Source organism: Cibotium barometz, chromosome 40, assembly GCF_041138505.1.
Source record: "Cibotium barometz isolate CiBa-2024 chromosome 40, ASM4113850v1, whole genome shotgun sequence".
NCBI lineage: Eukaryota > Viridiplantae > Streptophyta > Polypodiopsida > Cyatheales > Cibotiaceae > Cibotium > Cibotium barometz.
The window spans coordinates 20,832,760-20,848,147 of NC_141085.1; positions in this window are offsets into that span (position 1 = coordinate 20,832,760).

The window sequence follows — 15,388 nt, forward strand, 5'->3', positions numbered from 1 at the left end:
AGATATGGCATGCGCCACTCAGGTTGGACTCCTATGTAATCCCTTAAGAAAGTGCCAGCCTTCTCCTCTTGTGTGGCATAGGAGGGGTGGTTGATCTTCTAATGGGCAAACATCTGATCTGTGTATTGATTCACCAAATGGATTTCAGCCATGTCAAAGGGTGTATTAAGGCTATTATAGAGGTTTTCCATGGTGGGGAATGTGAGGTCTCACACATTAGTAGGTGGTGGGTATGTGAGATGATGTTCATGGTTAGGCAAGGACACCCTTGATTCCTTCCCATTATCTTCACACTGGCTTCTTCTTGAGTGGTTGGCGATGGGTCCTCATTAAGGTACATCCCCTTACAAAATATTTTAATGATGGGGACCCCGCTCATGGGTGAAGTTGTTGATGAGGTGGTTAAAACTTGAGGGAGAAGTTCCAAGCCAGTGGGTTGATCTTGACTGGTGAACATCCCCATTGTTCCACTGCCAATGTGGAATAAGAGTACTGGCCTCACCCTTTTATAAACGAGCAATGGCACTGGTTAAGTGGAAAGGAATGAAAAGCTAGTTCACAGGAAGTACCTGGATGAGTGGAAAGGGATAAAAAGCTAGTTCACAGGATAGAAGGGGGCGTAGCTATGGAAGTTCATGAAAGAGAAGAGACTGAATTTAGAGGAATGAGAGAGAGAGAGAGAGAGAGAGAGAGAGAGAGAGAGAGAGAGAGAGAGAGAGAGAGAGAGAGAGTACTATATTGAATAGTGGGCATATTGCCATGTTGCTAATAAGAAGGGTCTTACAAGGAGAAGATCATGTCTTATGGCTATAACTATCTAAAGTAGGAATTAGAGATTAGGTTGTGTATCCTGGGGGTTAAAATTCTAGTTCATAGTATAAAAGGGGGGCTGGTTATGGCAATTAAAGAGAGAGAAGAGGGGATGACTTTAGAGAGGAATCACATAGAGAGTACTATACTGAATAGTGGGCATACTGCCATGTTGCCTATGATGAGAAGGGTCTTGCAAGGAGAAGTTCATAACTTATGGCTATAATTAACTAAAGAAGTAGGAAGTAGAGGTTAAACCATATCTTGGAATGTATTGTTGTCTTGATTTAATGGATTATGTCTATCTCTATGCATTATGTTTTCTTTGTGTGATTGTCTGAAATCCAAGTGTACATATCATGTGTGATTTATACATAACTAAGTCTCTCTTTTTGTAATAAACAATTGTAGGCATGTGGATGAGTATTGTAGTCCATGTAGCTAAGTCTCTCTTTTTGTAATGAATAGTTGTAGGCATGTGGAATGTGGTCCATGTAACTAAGTCTCACTTATGCAATAAACAATATTAGGCACTCATGACTTCGTTCGGGCTGATTTTGGATAGTACTATAACTTGCTTGGACCAACCTCCATATTTCCCTAGCTCATGCAATCTAGTGGGCATGTTTTGCCCACTTATCGTGTTGGGCACATACATATAGCTCAACTTGAAGTGCTAGCTAGGTGGTCTAAAACCACTAAAGTATTGGGTCTTGATTGGATAATGGCACTTTTGGCGATCTTGTTGGGGATGAGTGTCCCATCATTTTTTATGGACCTTCCATGTACAAATTCTATAAATCACCTATTGTCTGGTGCACCCTAAGAATGAAAAACATCAAAAGAGGTGTAAGTGTTGAGCTCTTACTTCAAGAGGCTTGTTTATGTTGACTTGAAGATGTAGAAGAAGAGACTACAAAATCAAACCAAAATAAATCAATTAATCAACATTTTATTAGTTCTCTACACAAAAAAAGTTATAAGTAAACTAGATTGTATTATACGAGAAAGGAAGAGGAGAAGAGAAGAAGTGGAAGAAGAGAAGAGGATCAATGTGTTAGCGATGCAAGGTAGCCAAGACTAGACACTCATCTAGAGCAATGTGTTATACTGTTACAAGGTAGCCATGACTAGACAAAAATGGTGGTGAGCTGGAGCACACAAATTAACCTATCAAAAGAGGTGGAGAAGCAACAAACAACAAGAAGTTATGAGGGAAGTCACACTCCAAGATCAAGAGGATCAAGATCAAGTTTAAGAAGTTTAAGAAGTTCAAGAATTCCAAGAAGGACAAGGCGATGGTGGAGAGCAACTAAAGTTACAAGACAAAACATAGGAAGACCAAAGAGAAGCTTGGTAGCCTCAACAATCATAGTAGAGCAATGGCACTGAAGTACCAAAAGTTCAAAGAGAAGTTGGACAACCTTAACCAGTAGTAATGGCACTGAAGTACCTAAAATTAAAAGGGAAGAGTGATGAAGAGTTGGATGCCCATTTTTTCTCATTTGAAACCACGTTCTTGATCACGTTAGAGCTCTAGCAGTAGCTTGGAAGATAGAGTTCCTTACAAATAATACTAGGTGGTAAAGCAACCAATTGGCATGCAACCACATATTCTTGGCCACTAGAAGATAAAGCTATTGTTAAGAATATGTTTATCCCCATGTGTTGTCCAGAGAACCTTGGAGTAAAGTTTAGATAGGTATAGGTCAAGGAATAGCTAATGGTTTATGCATATAACCTAGGGTTGGTTTATGTGGATAAGGAGATAAAGGAACTTATGGCAAAACTTGATTTGGCAGCATGTAGGCACCCCCTTCTGCTCCCCCTATATAACCATCACCTAGATCTTTGTGAGCACACACACTGTATTGTATATCCACATTGCTAGTTGCACCTCTTGTTGTAATACATGCCTAGTGATCCTTTATGAAAGATACGCTCTTGTATTGTCTAAAGTGAGTGTTGTTTATGTTTCTCAAGCTTATGCTATAATTAGTGATTAAGTAGCCAACTATGTTAGGGACAAGCTTGCTTAATACTTGGTCTCTTTAAGTGGCTAACCAATTTTAGTACTTGTTCATAGGATTGATTAAGTAGCCAACTATGTTAGGGACAAGCTTGCTTAATACTTGGTCTCTTTAAGTGGCTAACCAATTTTAGTACTTGTTCATAGGATTGGTTCTATTTTCTATGAGCTTTATTCTTTATTTGATTAAGTTTGGGTTGCCTTAAGCCTAGTGCTAAGCTACCAAACTCCAATATGGTATCGGAGCTTCCTTCCATGGGAACGCTTTTCATTCATTAGTTGAGAGAGGGAATGTTTGTGAAAGTGGGAGTGCTTAACTTTCTAGGCATTATAATTTTTTCAATACTCTTGTGCATTGCTAATGAGTCATTATCATTGGTGATTGGTGATAATCTCTTAACTTTTTCATTTTTCAAAGTGGCATTTGAGTTTGCATTAGAGGTGTGTCCATCTCCATTATAGTGGCAAGGATATCGAGCTAGAGAGAAGCAACATTCTCTATGTGAGAGATTCCTCTACATTATTGGAGAGAGGAAGGCATCATTGGGAGAGAGGAAAGTTTGTGAGAGTTTCTTCTTCCATTCTTTGTGAGAGAAAGAGTGTTAGCACATTGCTAATTGCTTGAGAGATACAGACGTTGCATTTCTATAAATCTAAGTGAGATGGAGCCTTTCATCATTTCTATATGAAAGAGAGGGAGAGAAAAGCTCAAGATCTATGTATTAGTCATAGAAGAAGAGAAGGAGTGGGCAACAAGGCCTCTGCACAACAGAAGAAAGGTGACCATTTCATCTTTGAGTTCTGTGTGAGCAATAAGCAGTAGTAACCCAGTGCATCCGGTGTAGCACCTCTATGCGCTACTTACCTCAAGGTGGCTAAGCACCATAGCTGCACCACATTGAGTAAGGCCATAACCCTACTGGCCTGTATATCGAGTGTAAGCAAGCCAACTAGCATCAGTGGGGTCTTCAACCTTTGTGACAAACTCTTGTAATCCCTCTTTGTTGGTATAAAGGGATCTTAACCTTTGAGTTTGGAGAACATCCCCTTTATGTGAGTATCGACCTTTCAAGACAAGGCCTTTGTGATCAACTATTGAGCTACTCTCTTTGTAAAATCCAAAGCTCCATCATATGCCCTAAGGGTAATCCTATGTGGTGTGACAAAGCTGTGTTATGCCAAGATCAGTAGACTCAACAGAGTCATCCAATCAAAAATATAAAAAGACCAAAAATAAAATAAAAATAAAAAACATTAATCCAACTACTCAAACTGGGCAACGTCACTTAAATTGTCTGATTATTTAAGCAACCATCTACATCTCTATGGAGAAGGATGTTTTGATGAGCCTTGCAAATAAGCTGCTTCACAGAGTGAAGAGTGCTCTTAGGGTGGATGGTGAGAGGACACTATCTCATCTCTTTGTACAACCCTCCAAATGTAAAGAGTTTCCTTGTACTATGTATACACCACGATTATCGGTATGGGAGGGTATTTTGATAAGTATGAAAATCTAATGGATCCAAGTTTCACACTTGGAACATTAAGATGGAAATTAATTGAATTGATAGAGATATATGGGGAATTGATAGATGGAAATTAATTGAATTGATAGAGATATATGGGGAATTGATAGAGATATATGGAAATTAATTGAATTGATAGAGATATATGGGGAATTGTCAATGGAATAGAGAGGAAACCAACTGCTTTGGGATACTAAGATAGTATTAAAATGGACCTTCCTTGATAGGAAAGCCCTCTCTTTCATTATTAGTGGGTTAAATGATAGTTGAATTTCATAAGTGAGCTCTTTAAAAAGTTCAAATGAATCATGAACTAGACTCAAGGAAATATTTGGGCAGACAAGTGCTACAACAAGGCTTTTTCTCATCAAAAAAACTTTATTGAGTAGAAAAAGATGACAAGACTAATGTTTCTACTCATATTAGTAACATTAGAAGGACCAACTTACTGGAGCAAGGGTCAATATTGATGAGGAAGAGGAAGCCTTTGTGCTATTATATAGTAAACCTCCTTCATATGAGCAATGTGTGTTAATTATTACAAATCAACCTAACTTAGGTCTTGTCTCAGTAGCATCCTCCTTGATCTTGGAAGAAACAAGGTTAGAGGCTAGTTCATCTTCATCACAAACAACAACTCAACTAGGAGTAGAGAAGCAGGCTTTCTTGATAGAGAAAAAGAAGCAAGAAGAAGGATGAAAAAGAGAAAACTAAAGACGAGAAAAAGAAGAAAAACCTTCGATCATGCTATTACTACAACAACAAGGGGCACATTATTTTAAAGACTATTTCAAAAAGAAGAAGGATGAAGAAGATAAAACTAAAGAGGAGAAAAATAAAGATAAAGGTAAAGAAAGAGTGGAGTTTTTTGAGCAGACACACTACACAGACAACAATGCTTTTCAACATTTTTTGTTATAACTCTTATAGCCAGTGTGGGCAATTTGTTTTTATTTTGACATCTCTCTCTGATCCTCACACCATGTTGAGATTAAGGGAGGGCATTAAGAATATGTTGATCTCCATCATGTGTTGTGTGGAGAGCCTTAGTGTAAAAGGTTACAAACTTAGGTGGGTATAGCTCAAGGAATAGCTAACCTTGGTTTATGCATATAACCTAGGGTTGGTTTATCTGGATGAGGAGATAAATGCACTTGTGGTGAAGCTTGGTTTAGCATCATCTAGGCACCCCCTTCTTCTCCCCCTATATAACCACCATCACCTAGCTCTTGTTGTGAGCACACACTCATTGTATTGGATGCCATTCGGCTAGTTGTACCTTTTGTGATAATACATGCTTAGTGATCCCTTGTGGAAGATAAGCTCTTGTATTATCTTCAGTGAGTGTTGTGTATGATTATCAAGCATATGTTATACCTAGTGTTAAGTAGCCAACTATGTTAGAGATAATATTATGGTATACTTAGTGATTAAGTAGCCACCCAACTATGTTAGAGACAAGCTTACTTATGCTTGGTCTCTTAAGTAGCTAACCAAGTTTAGTACTTGTTCATAGGATTGGTTATATTATCTAGGAGCTTTGTGCTTTCATTAATTAATTTTGGGTTGCCATCTTTGCAACCACATTCTTGGCCACTAGAAGACACACTCGGTTGTAAAGTAACTAGTTGGTATGCATAGTATGGATTGGACCATTTCTAAATATTTTATGAACCCAAGAGTACATTCCTGAAGAGATTCTAGAAGGACATGATAACAACAGAAGTAATGGAGAGATGTTGCAAAAACTGACCCAGAAGAAGAGGCTCATTGAAGACTATGTTGTTGTGTTCAGAGCACTACTAATGAAGTTGGATCAAGCCAATAGTCCTTTTGAGCCAATGTTTTATGGGAGGATTACAAATGATGCTCTAGACAATTATGGCCTCGTCTGACCTAGAAACTCTCGCATTGAGCCAATGTTTTATGGGAGGATTACAAATGATGCTCTAGACAATTATGGCCTCGTCTGACCTAGGACCCAGAAGAAGAGGCTCATTGAAGACTATGTTGTTGTGTTCAGAGCACTACTAATGAAGTTGGATCAAGCCAATAGTCCAGCAACAACTACTTTGAGCCAATGTTTTATGGGAGGATTACAAATGATGCTCTAGACAATTATGGCCTCGTCTGACCTAGAAATTCTCGCATTTAAGCAAGTGGTGGTGGCAGGAGCAATGAGCAAAAAGAATCCTAAGGAAAACCAATAAAAAGCCTAAGAAGAAGAAGAAGAAATATGATAAAGGAAAAGAGAAGGAAGAGGAATCTTTGGTGTCAGAGTCTAGAGAAGAAACTTCTGACTTAGACTCCATTTTAGCTTTAAATATACCAATCAATTGATGATGATCATAATCTCCTAGATGAGGTCTCGAGAGATTTTTCCTCATTATGTGAGCAATGAGCACTACCTATGAAGACAAAGCAATGGATGAAGAGACAATGTCATGTGTGGACGTAAGTCTAGAAACTAATATCAAGATGGAGTATGTGGAAGAGACCTTCCCATTAGAGTGCCTTGTGCCAATGGGGATACAAGGGAGGAACTTTGTCCTACTCCAAAAGAATATATGGAGGGTTTTGAAGCTTTGCCATGGTTTCATATTAACACGACGAAAGTGATATATGGTGGATTCTACTCAAAGCAACAAGAGGTTTGATCTTGGGCAATCTTCGAGTTCGATGCTTTTCGATCATGGTCACACATTCAAGTTTCACTTTGCATGGGAAATCTTCTAGTTTGATGTTTTTTTATCGTGGTTGCACATAATTTTACTTTGCATGGGCAATCTTCTAGTTCGATGCTTTTCAATCGTGGTCGTGCATTCACGTTTCACTTCACATGGAGGATTCGAGGTTTTGAATTATGGCATGAAGGTCTAAGAAGACTTGAAGACACCATATGGCTACCTTTTGATTGTACCAAGAGGTATAGATCAAGTGTTTCATATGGCTCGTGTTTGACAAATGGAGTAACTAACAACATTATGTTTGAAGGCAAGAACATTGTACGACGCTGATGTTTCCTCAATGATCCCAAAGGACAAGGTGTGTGAGAAGGCCTTGCTAAGCTGACAAATTGGGGGTAAATGTTAAGATATTTGTGGACTCAGTTATTGCTAGGCTTATTTACCTTTGGTTGTCCCTTAAAGTGTATAGAATGTCATTTCATTCTAGGTGCTCGTCCCTTTGTTGTATAAAGGGGGGAATTTTTTATTAGAGTAAGACAATTATTTGTTTCCTTATCTTGCTCGCTAGGAAAGCACATAGGTTTTTTTAATGTGAGCTTTTTTAGAAAAGCTAAATGTAGCTTCAGTCTCTCTATATGATGACCTATATAGGTCACTCGGTAATCAATACAAGATAGGCAAGGATTGTACTAGGAAAATGGGTCACTGGCTAATGCTTGCTCCCCATTTTCCTCTAGGGAAAAGGCATCCCCTTCACCTTGACGGCTAGGAAAAGCTAGCAACTCGGCCTTTCACTGGAGGAGAGGCGCTCCCCTCTGCGAGGCTCCCTCTCCTCCAAGGAAAGTTCCCTTGATGCTCCTCCGCAACAGCAAAAGATATGCCACCAGAGTTGACCTAATGCAAAGGACAAAGTCACTAGCTTGTGCTGAAACCCTAGGTACTGTGAGAAAATTGGCACAACCTAACTAGCCACCACTTAACCAATATTAACTCCTAATCACTTAACACAACATACACAGAAATAGTAACTTCAATATATTAGATGAACCCCAAAGGGGTGTATTTATACATGATGTAGTGTTGTGACCCTTTGAGTGTCTCTTGACCTTTCACTTGTGTCTCGTCATCAGTAAGGTTACATTCTTGGTTGTTTTATTTAGTTTATTTATTTATTTCGTTTCACACCTACCGCCCCTACCGCCCCTGCCCTCCCCCTTTCCCCTTTTAAAGTAAATGCGCCTTCCAATGCCTGAGGCGCCCTGTAGAGGTTGAGGGGTTTGCAAGGGAGGCTACCCTGTTGACACCACCGATCATTGGAGAGGTTGGACAGCATTCCGGGTCGTGTTGACAGTCAATGGCCGGCTCAACTTCGGGTGCACGTGGAGTTGCTGCTGCAAGGAGGCATTCCTCATCAAAGACTACGCTTCGACTAAAGGAGAATAGCCTTGTCTGAGGTTTGTCAGACGATATGCCTTTAGACTAAAACGATCCCCGTATCCAACTAAGATAAATTTCTCCAATCTCTCGTCTAATTTGTTTCTTTTCTCAGTGGGTACATGTGCATAAGCAATGGATCCAAAGATTTTCATGTCCATGCCTCGTATGGTGTGATTTGACCCAAGATTGTGGTCGACGAGCGATTTTGTGTGTAACATGCAATTGAGATAGCTGCTTCTCTATGACTTTCATCATGGATCTAACCGCCTCCATCAAGGTTCTATTCTTCTGTCTCACCATTTGGTCCATTTTCATTTTTGGAGCCACTTCTATATGGGACTGTCACTCCATAGAGTGGTCAGATTTGTGTCATGTTCACGTGGGGCAAGGCTAGTGTCCCATGTGAAAGAGCTAGTCTTTTGGTGTCACATGGACGGGAGCCAGATTAGTGCCATCCGTGTGTGATCAGTGCTGCGTCATATGGACGAGAACTAGTTTCATGTCACCTGTGTGTAACCTACTTTGTGCTGTATGGACGGAAGCCTGTGCGTGCCACTCCTGTATGGTCAGGATGCCGTCTTACCTATGGGACTGTCACTCCATACATGAATACCATGATATATCTTTATATTTTTGTCGCGCTAGTTTTGTGCTCGACAGGAACTTCTTGTACAAGTTTCATGAAAGGGAGATTTCGTCGATTATATGTGTACATGCATGCATAAAATTTGTTTTTACATGACTTACTTGTGTGTGTCTAGTTGTTATGTCATGCCAGTATATTGGACCATGATGTCCCCAGTATACCGTGGAGTGTTGTTTGCTGACTCGGTGGTGTGCCATGTGAACAGGTGGTAAGTATTTTCATTTTGATCCTTTTAAAATGTAAAATCTATAAACTATGGTAAACCTTAATATTTATAAGGTAATGTGTTCACACCCATTTTAAAAAGAGATTGGATATTTGCTTTTGAGAGTGCCCAAAGTATTAAATTGATTTTAAGGTTTTATAATCTTTAAAAAAGGTTTTTTTATAACCATTAAAAAAAGGTTATTTTATAACCTTTTAAAAAAGGTTATAAAAAGGCTTTTGAGAGTGTCCAAAGTATTAAATTGATTTTAAGGTTTTTTTATAATCTTTAAAAAAAGGCTTTGCATGGAATATCTTTAGTAATTTTCCACGTGTGTGTGGTTGGTGGGTTCTCTTCTCTCCATCGCCTTGCTGGTTGTCCTCTTGCCTTTATCGCCTGGTTCTCTTCCTCCTTCTTGGGACATGCCGACTATCTCTATACGGTACCTACAGCACTTGTAAACTGAACGGGTTGTCCTATTGTACTTGTAAACTGAATCGGTTGTCTTATTGTACTTGAAATTGAACCTACTGTTGCCTCTATTGTACCTACAGTTGTACTTGTCTGCAAGGTAGCACCCGCTTGCATTTGTACCTGCCTAGAGAACTACACATAGACATGTACCAATAGTACTTGCCTACTATACTTGTTGTACTGGCTATACCAACAGTACCCATTGTGCTGATTGTATAGTACTTGTTGCCTGACATCAACTGTACCTAATATCCATGCATTTTTCGTATGAGTCCTACTGCTCCTAGCTTGTGTACACCTGGTGATGTTAATCTACTTGCACATAGTGATGCAAATGGACTTATCTATAACCTTTTCGTTGTACAAACTGCTGCTAATGAAACCAAAGTACGAGGCTACAAAATAGAGAGAGACTCTTCCATTGTTTTATCTGCAATAAGCTACTCCAAGTGCTATGTTTAAATTTATGTAAAATATAACTTTTTAAATTTAAATTTCAAGTTTTACAAGTTTATGTAGTACAGAAACAGGAAATTTCTTTTTTCATTGCCATTCCTTGGAAGTTTTCTTGTTGGTTTGTTATTCCTCTATGTGTGCGTGCTAACCGCGCCCTCAGGATCAAATGACCAGTGAAGGTTAGCCAAAAACCTAGGGAAAAAATCGGGTACAAAGCTTAACTGGTAGAATCGGGAAATGTTCCCTTGTGGTGTACCACTGTGCTTGCGTTAGTACGGGCGTGCTTGTTTGTGCGCACGGTCTCGGAAGACCAATGAAAGGCCAGTGAAGGTGGGAATGAGCTTGTGACTTGAGGCTACTCCGATCAACATGTCTTCATCGACTTGAAGCAGTTTGTTTGGTTGTTTTCACTCCCTGGTGGAGAAATCTGGCCTATATCAGGCTCGTGACACTTGTACAAATATAAATACTCCAAGAAATACAATAAGTATTGAGGGGGGAGGGGGGGCCTTTCCAGCGCCCCAGTGCTGGTGTCATTTATATTTTCGGTATTTTCGGTATTTTTGTTGTTGATGTTATTTTCATTGTTTAATATCAGTTAAATTAAGTGTTCTAAATATGTGTATATTGTCTTTCGATTTGTAGACCTCCTGTAGGGAGCAGTCACATTGGTATCAAAGCACGGTCGTCTCTCTTTCTCAAGAGGAGACACGGAGTTTTGAGATCGGAAGCAAGTACGAACACTTGACTCAATGGACAGCGAGGGCAACCCATTGGAAGTGCCGAATTCGAGGGACCAATCAAGTGCTTCACGGGATTCCGATGCATTGCATGGAAGGCATAAGCCTCTTGAGAGAGTCTATGACAGTGCATTCATGGGACAGCCATCATGTGGTAAAGAACCCATGCATGAGGAAGAGCCCAATGCATTGAGGGCTGAGTTGGAGCACATGAAAAGGCTCTTGTAGGCAAAAGAGCAAGAGCTGAAATTCTTGCATGAGGACCCCCATGTACAAAGTGTCATAGAATCCAAGAAAGCTGATGCTATGGTGGACATGCCTTTTGAGTCTATGGCTCGAGAAAGGGGCAAGAAGCCAAGGGAGTTGGCACTCTCTTATCTCATCCGAAAGGGTGACCTAAAAGAGAGAGAGGATAGACAGCTTATGTTCAAGAATCCACCCCGTTTGTAGCATGGAGACCAAGCCTCTCAAAGGTTGAGATTATATTTGCATAAAGAAGAAGTATCGGTCAGTTCTCGCCATGCATCCACTCCTCATGGCACAAGACGGAACAGATTCATGCATGCTAAAGGCCATATGGATTCCAAGTATGTACATCATGGGGACAATGGTCGGCATGCAAGCCAAAAGACCTTACCTATTAAGTTGTCTCGTGTGGTGAGACAAGGCATCTTTCAGCAAGGTCACATGTAGTGGGGTCACAAGAACCAAAGACCCATGTCACTTTGGCTAGTGGAACATCTAAGATTGCCCATGAAGCTCATGTAGAGAGAGAGGTCCCTTTGGACAAGGGTAAGAGAAAGAGGCAAGAATTTGAGCCTCATGCCAAAAAGCTCAAGGAGTTCAAGGGGCAGGGGACAAGTCAGTGAAGTTTGTGCCTATCATGGGAAGTTTGATGCTTCTAAGGTGCTTGCTTTTGTGGCCCAGTTTGATATTGCATTTAGTGAAGAGGACTTCACTGAGAAGTCCAAGATATGTCATGCAAACATGTTTTTGAAGGAGACAGCTGCCCATTGGTTGATCACTGAAAAGACCACCAAAGACCCCATTTGCACTTGGAAAGAGTTTAAGGATGGATTTTATGCTTAATTCTTGCCACCAAATGTAGAGCATACACTTACCCTAAAGTGGGATAGACTTGATCAAAAGGATAATGAGAGTGTGCAGTGGTATGTGAGAAAATTTTGGAAAGTTTTGCTCGAGGTTACTCCTTTCACGCAACTCTCCGAGGATGAAAAGAAAAGAAAGTTTTGTTTCGGGTTGCAACCAGCCTATCATTCGGACATCGACTTGCACCCGAAACACACTTTACAATAGCTTATAGCATCTGCTCTTGCTACGGAGCAATTGGTACTCAAAATCAAGCAAGATCAAGGTGGTTCCAAGGGCAAAGAGAAGGGTGTCCCAAACCTGCAAAAAGGTGGACAGCCACCTAAAAAGAGCTTTCGAGAAGTCCAGAAGGGAGGTAAAGCTGAAAATACCACATCCAAGGATCATGGACCAAAGAAGAACAAATTTGGCTTGACTCTTGAGCAAAGAGAGCAATGGGGTATGGAGTTTCTGCAGCAATGGAGAGCTTAGAAGAGGAAGAAAGAGGTTCAAAATGAGCTTTCTAAACCTAGAGTATGTTGGCGGGAAGTTGAGAGGGAAAACACACTTTTGGGAAAAAATTAAAATCTTTTAATTTTTAAGGGTTTTTTATCTGCGCGATTCTAGGTGGAGGGACCTCTAAGTTTGGGCCCAGGAGGTAGGAGGACAAGAGTAGTAATTAGGTCCCATTAGCAAACCAAAGCCTAGGCCCCCTAGGGTCAAAGAAGTGAAAAATGTGCACCCAGCCCTCCTCCTATTGGTCCATTCCTCATCAAAAGTTGATCCAAGAGGCCCTCTTTGGATCCAAAAAATTCCTAATGCTACCCACTTCGCATCAATTGGCAAATAATTTTTAAATTTCACAAGGTATCTCCTGGAAAGTTTCCCATGTGGTAACTTTCTCTCATTGTGAAATACAATCTGCTCTGGCTGAGGGATCTCCTCAAGCTCATCAACTTTTGGCGGATCTTCTGTGAATAGGCTCCTCTGGATTTGGCCCCACATACTTCTGCAAAAGACTCACATGAAAAGCATTGTGAATCTTCCAATGATTGGGTAAAACAAGCCAGAATGACACTTCATTGATCTTGTCAACCACTTTGAAGGGTCCATAATATTGAGCAGAAAGCTTTGGATATGATCCCTCTCGTCCTGGCCTCTTCCGAAGCCTAGCTTTCTCAAATTTCAGCAATACCCAATCACCTTTCTTGACTTGCATGTCCCTTCTATGCTTGTGAGCAGTCCTTTTATGCTTGTCTTGTGAGCAACCCTTTTATGCGTGTCTTGTGACCTTGCAATGGCTGTCCGCACCTGAGCAAAGGCTACATCCAAGTCACGCACATACTCATCAGCTACAAAAATCTCATCCTTTGTACGAAGGATGGGTGGCAAGACCACTCTTCCATAAATAATCTCAAACGGGGTCTTCCCCTTGGAGGCATGAACTGTGTTGTTGTAGGCAAACTCTACAAGTGGAAGATACTTCTTCCACGCAGTCTTTTGATCTGTTACGTAACACTTCAACAAATCCAACACGGCTAAATTTGCAGCTTCACTTTGGCTAGCACTTTGGGAGTGATAAGCTGATGAAAACTCAAGTTTAGTGCCCATGTTATCAAATAAATCCCTCCAGAAGAGGCTCGTAGTCATGGGATCTCTTTCCCCAATGATGGATTTTGGCATACCATGATGCTTGAATATGTGAACAAGAAAAAGCTTCACCATATGATCAACTTTAATGGTTTTCTTGACAAGAAAGAAGTGAGCTTGCTTGCTAAACTTGTCCACAATGGTCCAAATAGCATCATTCCCATGTTGGGATCTAGGCAAATCCATAATGAAGTCCATATTAATGGTTTCCCATGGTTGCGAGAGGGAATAGGCAATGGCTGAAGAAAACCTGGAGGCTTGTGCCTATCAAATTTCACCTTTTGGCAAGTAAGACATGCTTGTACGTATGCCTCAATGTCTTTACGCTCACATGATTGGCCAAAAGAAATATCTCTCAATCATGCGTGTAGTAGACATGATACCTCTATGACCAGCATAAGGTGGAGCGTGACATTCCTCCATAACCTTTGGACGCATATCTTTCACCACACATAAGCAGTTATCCTTCATAAGATAACCCTCTTTGATCACATAAGAGGCATGAGGGACCAGCTAATCAAATCAGTCCATATATGGCAAAAATCAGCATCCAAATGATACAAATCTCGCATGATGCCCCAATCACAAACAACTCATTTGGCCACAGTGTTTGAAGAGCTACGGAAGCATAAACTCTTCATTAATGCCAAGAAAAGTGAGTTCTTTCTTTCAGATATACACTATTTGGGCCACATTGTATCCAAGGATGGTGTAAGAATGGATCCTGCCAAGATTGAAACCATTCGAAATTGGCCAAAGTTGCAAATTGTACATGACGTACGTAGCTTTCTAGGGTTATGTTCGTATTACAGGCGATTCATAAGGCATTTTGCTATGATTGCCACACCTTTACATGATCTCACGAAGAAGAAAGCCACTTTTAAATGGACCTCAAAGGAACAAGATGCCTTTTTGCAACTCAAGAATGCTATCATATGTGGACCCGTCTTGATTGTTCCCGACTTGCAAAAGCCATTCACAATGGAATGTGATGCATGTGGGAATTGTATAGGGGCTGTCCTAAATCAAGAAGGTCATGCAGTTGCATATGAGAGCTGTCGATTGCATGATGTCCTAAATCAAGAAGGTCATGCAGTTGCATATGAGAGCTGTCGATTGCATGATGTCGAGCTTCATATGGACATCTATGAAAAAGAGCTCTTGGCTGTAATTCATGCCTTAAAGATATGGAAACATTATCTTCTTGGGGCTGAATTTGTAGTCAAGACATATCATCAAAGTTTGAGATATTTTCTATCTCAAACAAAGCTTTCGGAGAAGCAGATGAGAATGGCAAACTTTCTTTCCATGTTTCATTTTCAGATTGTACATACTCCGGGAAAGAAGAATGTAGTGGTAGATGCATTATCCAGGAGGCCTTATGTGGCTACAATTTTAGTGGCCTCTCATGGGGACTTAAGCTCTTCCTCCTTGTCAAGCTCCCTCAGTCTCAAGCTCCCTCTCCCTCTTTCTTCCTTTTCTAAGCTCTCCATTGCTGCAGAAACTCCATCCCTCTGAAGCTCTCTCTCCTTCTCAAGCTCCCTCCCTCTCAATCTCCCTCTCTCTCTCTCTCGAGCTTCCTCCCTCTCCATTGCTGCGCAGAAACTCTATCCCTCTTTAGTTTACTCTAGGTTCAGGA